Raw genomic sequence first — 8406 nt, 5'->3', positions numbered from 1 at the left:
TAGTTGATTTACAGTGTTTCAGATATACAGCAAAGTGATTCAGTTATATATATATTTTTTCATATTGTTTTCTATTATGGTTTATTACACGATATTGAATATAGTTCCCTGTGCTCTACAGTAGGACCCTGTTGTTTATCTGTTTTGTATATAGTTGTGTGTATATGCAAATCCCAAACTCCTGATTTATCCCTTCCCCCTCCCTTTCCCTTTTGGTAACCGTGAGTTTGTTTTCTATGTCTGTGAGTGTATTTCTGCTTTTTAAATAGATTCATTTGCACCATATTTCACATTCCACATATAAGTGATATCATGTGATATTTGTCTTTTTCTGTCTGGCTTACTTCACTGAGTATGATGATCTCCAGGTCCATCCATGTTCCTGCAAATAGCATGATTTTATTCTTTTTCATGGCTGAATAGTATTCCACTGTATAAAGATACCACAACTTCTTTATCCAGTCATCTGTCGATGGACATTTAGGTTACCTCTGTGTCTTGGCTATTGTAAACAGTGCTGCTGTGAACATTGGGGTGCAGGTGTCTTTTCCAACTAGAGGTTTTGTTCTGTTCGGGTTTTTTGGTTGTTATTTGCTGTCGATATAAAACATTTTATAACATTTCGTAACATTTTAAAAACATGTAATGTATCACGTAAAATCCCTGGACCGTATGTCCAGCACAAAATAAGTCCTCATTGGATAATATTTACTGTTCATACTAGAAAAGACCTTGAAACTTTTCTGTCAATTCTCATTCCTATTTCCTGGGATGTCATAGTGGGAGGGTAACTTTTTCTCTATTGCAGGAATAAAGATATATATATTTCAAAAAAAAAAACCCCATGTAATGCAAAATGCCATTGATTATTTCACTCTGTCTCTCTCTGGCCAAGGAAGCTCTGTAAGTAAGTTGAAGTGTAAGTTAAGGGGAACTTCAGATCACACTGAAATGTCTGCAAATAGCAGGAAAAAATAACGAGAGGGGGAAACACAGCAGGGAACTCTGGTGAACAATGAAGGTGCTATGATGAAGTGACCAGAATCACTGCACCAGAGCTCAGAAAATAATAGTACTGGGGGAGATAAAATCGCTCGGAACTCAGAAAGAAGAGTTTGGTTCCTGGTCCCAGGAAGGTTTGGGCTTTTGCTGTGAGCTTTGAAGGCGAATCCCAGGTTTCACGTGACAGGAAGCCAATGATGGCAAATCCCTGTGGACAAATGTGCACCCACAGGGGCTTGGCACTGCTATCAGAATTTGCCCTGTGGGAACTGTATTCAATATCTTGTACTAACCTTTAACAGAAAAGAATATGAAAAAAAAATATATATATATATGCTTGACTGGGACATGATGCTGTACACCAGAAATTGACACATTGCAACTGACTGTACTTCAATTTAAAAAAACAAAAATTCACCCCACGGCTCTCATCTTTGAGAAAGTCAACCGGGAGGGCTCGTGTACCAAACTATCGACATTGCCACACCGGCCACACACGCGCATGTGGTGTGTGAGGGAGGACCAGCAGCCGGGGCTCTGATGCAAATGCCAGTAAAACTCATGATGGAGCATTATTCAGGGCTGGGGATTTGCCCGCCTGCGCTATTAACTGGAAACCACCAGAGCCTTGAGTGTCAATCCATGAATCAGTGACAAATGACAGCAGTGGTGACTCCTGCTTGCTCCCAAACTTCTTGTAATAAAGGGCAGATGGAAATGCTCAGTGCGTTCACACGCACTGTGTTTGCCTCGGTGCAGGCGACTGTGTCTGAAATCTTGACACAGAGGGACGTGGCCCCGAAGCTCGGTGACTCACTCCCAAACCAGAAAGGAGGATTCAGGTGCGGGACCCGTAAAAGATGCAATTACTGTTCACAGAGATGTATCTCCTTTCAGAGATATAGTTGATTTGAGCACCTGCATTGGTTTCCAGTTCAACCCAATTCATCAGAAGTACAGCAACAAAAATTTTTTTGTCATTCTTTGTTTGAAGTATATATTGTTTTAATTGAAGTACAGTCAGTTTACAACGTTGTGTCAATTTCTGGTGCACAGCACAGTGCTTCAGTCATATATGCACATCCATACATTTGTTTTCATACTCTTTTTCACCATAAGTTACTACAAGAGCTTGAATAGAGTTCCCTTTGCTGTACAGTATGAACTTGTTGTCTATCTATTTTATATACAGTAGTTAGTATCTGCAAATCTTGAACTCCCAATTTATCCCTTCACACCCCCTTCTACCCCTGGTAACCATAAGTTTGTTTGATGTGTCTGAGAGTGTTTCTGTTTTGTAAATAAATTCAACTCTTTTTTTTTTTTGATCACATATGAGCGATCTCATATGGTATTTTTCTTTCTCTTTCTGGCTTACTTCACTTAGAATGACATTCTCCAGGAACATCCATGTTGCTGCAAATGGTGTTATGTCGTCATTTTTTATGGCTGAGTAGTATTCCATTGTATAAGTATACCACATCTTTATCCAGTCATCTGTTGATGGACACTTAGGCTGTTTCCATGTCTTGGCTATTGTAAGTAGTGCTGCTGTGAACATTGGGGTGTGTGTATGTTTTTTAATTAGGGTTCCGTCTGGATATATGCTCAGGAGCGGGATTGCTGGATCATATGGTAAGTCTGTTTTTAGTTTTTAGAGGAATCTCCATACTGTTTTCCACAGTGGCTGCACCAAACTGCATTCCCACCAGTAATGTAGGAGGGTTCCCTTTTCTCCACAGCCTCTCCAGCATTTGTTGTTTTCTGACCATTTTAACATTCACTCCTTCTATCATTAGTGAAATGTGGTAGCTTTGCTTAATTTTTATATATTAAAGCTATTAGTAAGGATTTAAAGTGTGATTACCTTGAAATGTATTTAAAATATGTATTTTGCTTTTCCTGAGGTGTAACACTGATTTTTTTTTTTTCACCTGGGGATGAGAATAATTTGCCTGTTCCATATTTCCTATTCTCTGAAGGGCAATGTATCTAGAAAGTTTCTGCTGTTCTGCTTTGTCTGGTCCTAATCTCTACGGGGAGATCTCACAGTCCACAATGAACCTCCCAGAAGTCCAGATTACCTGGGGGGGAAAAAATAAACCAAAGAGGCCGACAGTAAAATCACCCTGTGATTCTGGTTGTGGAAGCAACTGAACAGAAAAAGAAATTTTTTTTATATAACTAAATTTTGTTTTTCTGGTTCACAGTTTTCCATGCGCCTGAAGGCTTCGTGCGAAGCGGTGTTGACATCACGAATTGAACAGGATTTGGGAGAAACCTGACTATCGTGCCGTCAGCAGAGCGTTTCACGAATCGCAAACTTGACTGAGACATCGAAGCCACTTAAAAAGCCCATTTTCAAAGGATGGATGGCACTGAGTCTCAGAGGTTAGTAACATCAAACGGAAGTCAACGCTGGCTTCTGTGTTCCCTGAGTTAGGACTGCAACAACACTTACTTTCTTGCCAAAGGAATGAAAATGAGTCTGACTCAGGGTCCTGGATGCATCTGCCCCCGTAGCACAAAATGCATATTTGCTTGAGAAAGAGAATATACCCCATCATAAGTGTGCAACCAGCAAATGTAGGATGTTGAAAATCTACAGGCAAAAATACTTCTGGACCGTCGACAGATACAAAAAAGGAAAAGAAAAAGCGGGTGAGTCGATACATTAAAAGAAACTTAAAAGGCACCAAGTTTTTTTTTTTTTTTTAATGGGCAAAATTAAACTCTAGGATCTATGGATACACACATGGGTTTGAAGATGAGAGCAAGGAAGTGACTGGTATTGAAGTCAGGGTAGTAATTAGTTTTGGAGGCAAGAAAGGACCTGACGTATATGACGTGTGGAGTACCTTTGGGGCAGGTGGAAAAGTTCTGTCCTCATCCCATTACAAGAGTGTTTGCCTTTTAATAATTCATTCAGCGTTGGGGGGAAAAAGACCCCTTTTCCTTATAAAGACTGAATTTTCCATACATGCTGATAAAAGCCACACTGTAGATAGGCATTTGCAAAACGATATTTTGGATTTGCAAATATTAACTGCTATATATAAAAACAGAGAAAAACCAAATTTCTTCTGTGTAGCGCAGGGAACTCTCTTCAGCACCTTGTACTAACCTATAATGAGAAACCACATGAGAGCGAATATATGCATGACTCGGACCTGATAGTGGACACCGGAAATTGACACGTGGTAGCCGACTGTCCTTCAGTCAAAAACAAAACAGTATTTTGCAGGGACACAAAAGTATCACAGGATACTACATCCCAGACTTTGGTTCCACAGGAGTAGCCCGAAGTTTCACAGAGAATTTCTCCCAAATTTAAACAATTTAGTTGGTCTGTAACATTCCTGATGGCCATTTAAAAAGGCAAAACCTTGCACTCAGGCATTTCTACATTAAATTCCTTATGTCTTTACCGATCATCAAGCATGATTCTCTAGGGAAAAATACTGTGAAAATGATTTCAGACGTTCGATATTCAAATTCTAGAAATTCTGCATTGATTTTTTTTTCCTTTATGTGTATGTTGAATACTTTGTCATTTATTGAGGAAAGTTACTTTCTCCTATGTTCAGGAGTCATCATTCTAAGTGAGTATATTTTATATATTGTTAAAAATGCCAAGATTCATTAGTTTTTGGTTTTTTTTGTAATTTAAAATCTTTTGTTTGCTTAAGCATGAGGATAAATCTGTTCTTTGTTTAAAAGATAATTGTATCTTTGTATCATTTTCCAAGAGCATCAAACAGCCAAAGTAGCTTGGTTTATTCAGCAGTTTCTTGGTAATGAATGTCTACAAACTGAATCTGGTTATAGCCCCGTTTGGCAGTGTTTCGGTGTGCTTTTTTTGTTTGTTTTTTTTTTTTCTTTTTTCTTTTTTCTCTTTTTCTTTTTTTCTCTTTCTTTTTTCCTTTTTTTCTTTTTTTTTCTTTTTTCTCTTTCTTTTTTCTTTTTCTTTTATTTTTTCTTTTCTTTTTTCTTTTTTTTCCTTTCTTTTTTTTTTTTTTTGGTGTGCATTTTCTTAACACGCTAATAACATGGGCAGTTTTATCTGGAAGCATGGTTAGAAACAAAAGAACCAGTTCAAAGTTTGAGCCACTGAAATGTATTTCTTGGAGATCATACCCAATTATTGCAGACTTTGAAATTTATTACATCGAGTCTTGAAAGAGATAAGGAGCCGTGTGAATTTTAAAATGCGGTTAATTTTCTGTTGTACCCAAGCAAAGAGTGTGTAACTTGCACCTTTCTCTGGATGCTTGAGATCTTCAGCTGTCGCTTTACAGTCGAGATGTGTGTAGAGCACAGAGTTCATGTCCGCAAGGGGCGTGCGCATGTGTGTGTATGTTTGTGCGTGACTTAAACATTCCATGGACCGTATTTTTTTTCCCCATACATCTTACATTTTTAATCAGTGAAGCTTCCTTACCACTTACTTTCATAACAAGATGTGACTGAAGAATGGGAGGAAGTTATCAGTTTGTAACATGATGTATAAGAAAGGTGATTTTTTTTTTAAGGAGCAAATGACTTAAGGTCACGTGGAAAGGTTCTTTGGCTTATTGGCCATTGTTTCTTTGCACAAATACGTCACTGTCCTTTTCGTGTAATAGGATGAGAGGCCATTTTTGTCTTTCAAAATGGGAGTTGAATGATGTGGAAGCAAACATATCGACTTTTTCATTCCATCGTACGGATTGTCTGATTACCCTCTTTGTCCCTGAAAACGTGTGGTTGGCTTTGTCCCCTGGCCGAAGGGATTCTGGAAAATTCACTGCTGTTGCATGCTCCAATTTATCTACGCAGTGCAGTCACTCTGTTTTTCTTCTTTTATTGGTGTGGGGTGAGCTTTTCTTGACCCACTATCAAGTCAGTGTGCTAACGTCAGCATGATACTGGCTTAAGAACAGCTGGAAAGTGTGATTAAAAACAAAGTGGGGGAAAAGCAATGAAGAAACAAGATTCTGAAACATTTGCACATGGAATTTAGGAGAATGCTTGTGGTTCAGTGAGGTGAGCCAGAACTGCATTATTTTATCCATGGGCTCAGGACAGCCGTCTCTACTGCCAGAAGATGACATTGGATCTCCGTTTTATGCGTGCGCGTAATTAACTTGCAGGTGAGATTAGAAACTTTGATGTCGACCATGAAAGGTAATGAAGAAAAAAGAAAAGATGGTTAACGTAGGTGCAGGGAGATTCAGAGTTGAATCATTATTATTTAAAGAAGTAGTTTTAAAAGAAGAGATGAGTGTCCTTACTATAAAAGCTGTCCAGCAAAAGGTCACATAAGAATTCTCAGGAGATTTATGGCGGTATTAATATACGGACAACTATGAATATCAGAGACATACACAGAGGTCTTCCCGAGAAAGCAAAGCGGGGTGACAAACCCCAAAAGGTAAAGCAGCCAAGTAGGAAATTCATAGGACTTAGATGCAAATGGCGAGAGAATGGGCGGAATGGAAATTCAACAGGGATGCTGGTTGCCGTGTGCTTCGAAAGTGCAACCTATTTAATATGGTTGCATGCACGGTGGTCTGTCTACCTAACAGGATCCGATGCAGCGTTAATCGGAGGAATAGCATTATTCCAGGTGAGGCCAAAGGATTTGCATCTGTTTTAGGGTTGGGAGTGAGCAATATGCAGGAAAAAAACAAACAAAACAAACAAAGCAAAAAAACACTGCACTGATCCTGATGGTGTAAAACCGTGACAGCCACCATACACGCATATTGTTGTAATGTTCTTTATGCAGAATGTGCGTGCATGTCAATCTGCGTGTGTATATGTGTGCAGCTGTGCGTCTATCGGTCCATGTTTAATCTGAGTACGTTTGAGTGCATGCATGTATATACATAACTCTCGAAATGATATTAAGTAATAATTGGATATCGCATTCATGTAGCTTTTTAGTTGGTGAGATTTCTTTCTTCGGCCCCACACACGTGGACACCTGGTGGTCAGTTCTAAAGCTGGTTTCTCGCAGCCCCTAGTTAAGAAGTAGGGACAAAGACCCACTTCTGTGAGTCACCAGTGACCATGGGTCATCGGTGGCCAAGGACAATGAACAGCGTCTGATCTGGAGTGAGGTCACCTGACTCCCAAATTAGACTTGAGAGGATTGACTGGGAGGGAGGTGCAAACTCTCCTCCTCTGGGACACCAGGAGTTAGGGTGTCATTTCTCGTCCAGTATTAATAATTAGGAAGGTCCAATTTGCACAGTGTCTGAGGATCAACAGGAAGATGGAGGAATATTGGAAACCATTCCAGGTCATAAATTATTAACATTATCTTTTGGGAATAAAATAGCGTTTCAAGACATCCCTTTGCAGGTAAATAAACGATCACCCTCGGTGGGTGGTGGCCAGGGACCTTACTGGTAGGTGAGAATTCCCGAGAGTGTCTTAACTTGCCTGGTAAGTTTTATTCAAGCACGATGCAGGGAAATAAAAACAGTGAAAAACTTCATTTTCTGAAAGTGGCATTCCACTAAGAAAAGCAGCATTTTCCAGGAAAAGAGCTTCAGTGCTCCGGTTTGCATTCAGAGAGAACCATAAACGCATCTCTCGATCTTCCAGCAGAGGCTGGCTTCTGTGCGTCATCTTCCTTCAGTTTCCATTAAGAAGCAATGAAAATGCTTAACATTTGAACATAGTGAATGAAAAGCCTTTTCAATTCTATGGTGATGGACTCTCGGCTTTGAAATGCTGACCCCCTGCAATTTAACATTCAGTATTTGACCCTGTGCGAAAGGATGAAAACGTTAAATGTATGAAACATTTATAACCCTGAAAGGCATGGGAAATATCATATTACTAAGAAAGGTTTCCAACGGCTGGTTGACTCCTAAAGTGTATAAAAATGTGTTAAAAGGAGACAACATAATACGAATTCTACTTAACAAATTTTAAATCTTAGAATCTAAACTGTTTAATTTGGAACTTGCAGTTTTTGTTTTTAAAAATGAACTCTAATCTGCAGCTTAACATGACCTCATGGCTAAAATAAGGAATGATAATCAAAATTCCAGTGCACTGTATAGAACCACATAATATGTATATAAATATGTAGTATATTGAAATATATGCATTACATATTCATGTATATTAAGCATATAATATACATGATATAGTATGTGTAATGCATGCATTAAATACATATTATATAGTATATTAAACTATTAATAGTATTAAATATGTATTGTTTATATAAATAATAGTATTAAATAGAGTATAAGAAGAAACTAATATATAGTTAGTATATAGTCTGTGTATTAACATTATATATAATATGTTAATATCATTTATAGATAGCATATATTTTTAAAAATTACATTTATATATAATTTTCTACATAGTATATATAAGATATATGTTGTACATCTATAA

Source organism: Camelus ferus, chromosome X, assembly GCF_009834535.1.
Source record: "Camelus ferus isolate YT-003-E chromosome X, BCGSAC_Cfer_1.0, whole genome shotgun sequence".
NCBI lineage: Eukaryota > Metazoa > Chordata > Mammalia > Artiodactyla > Camelidae > Camelus > Camelus ferus.
This window is presented reverse-complemented; position numbering follows the sequence as displayed.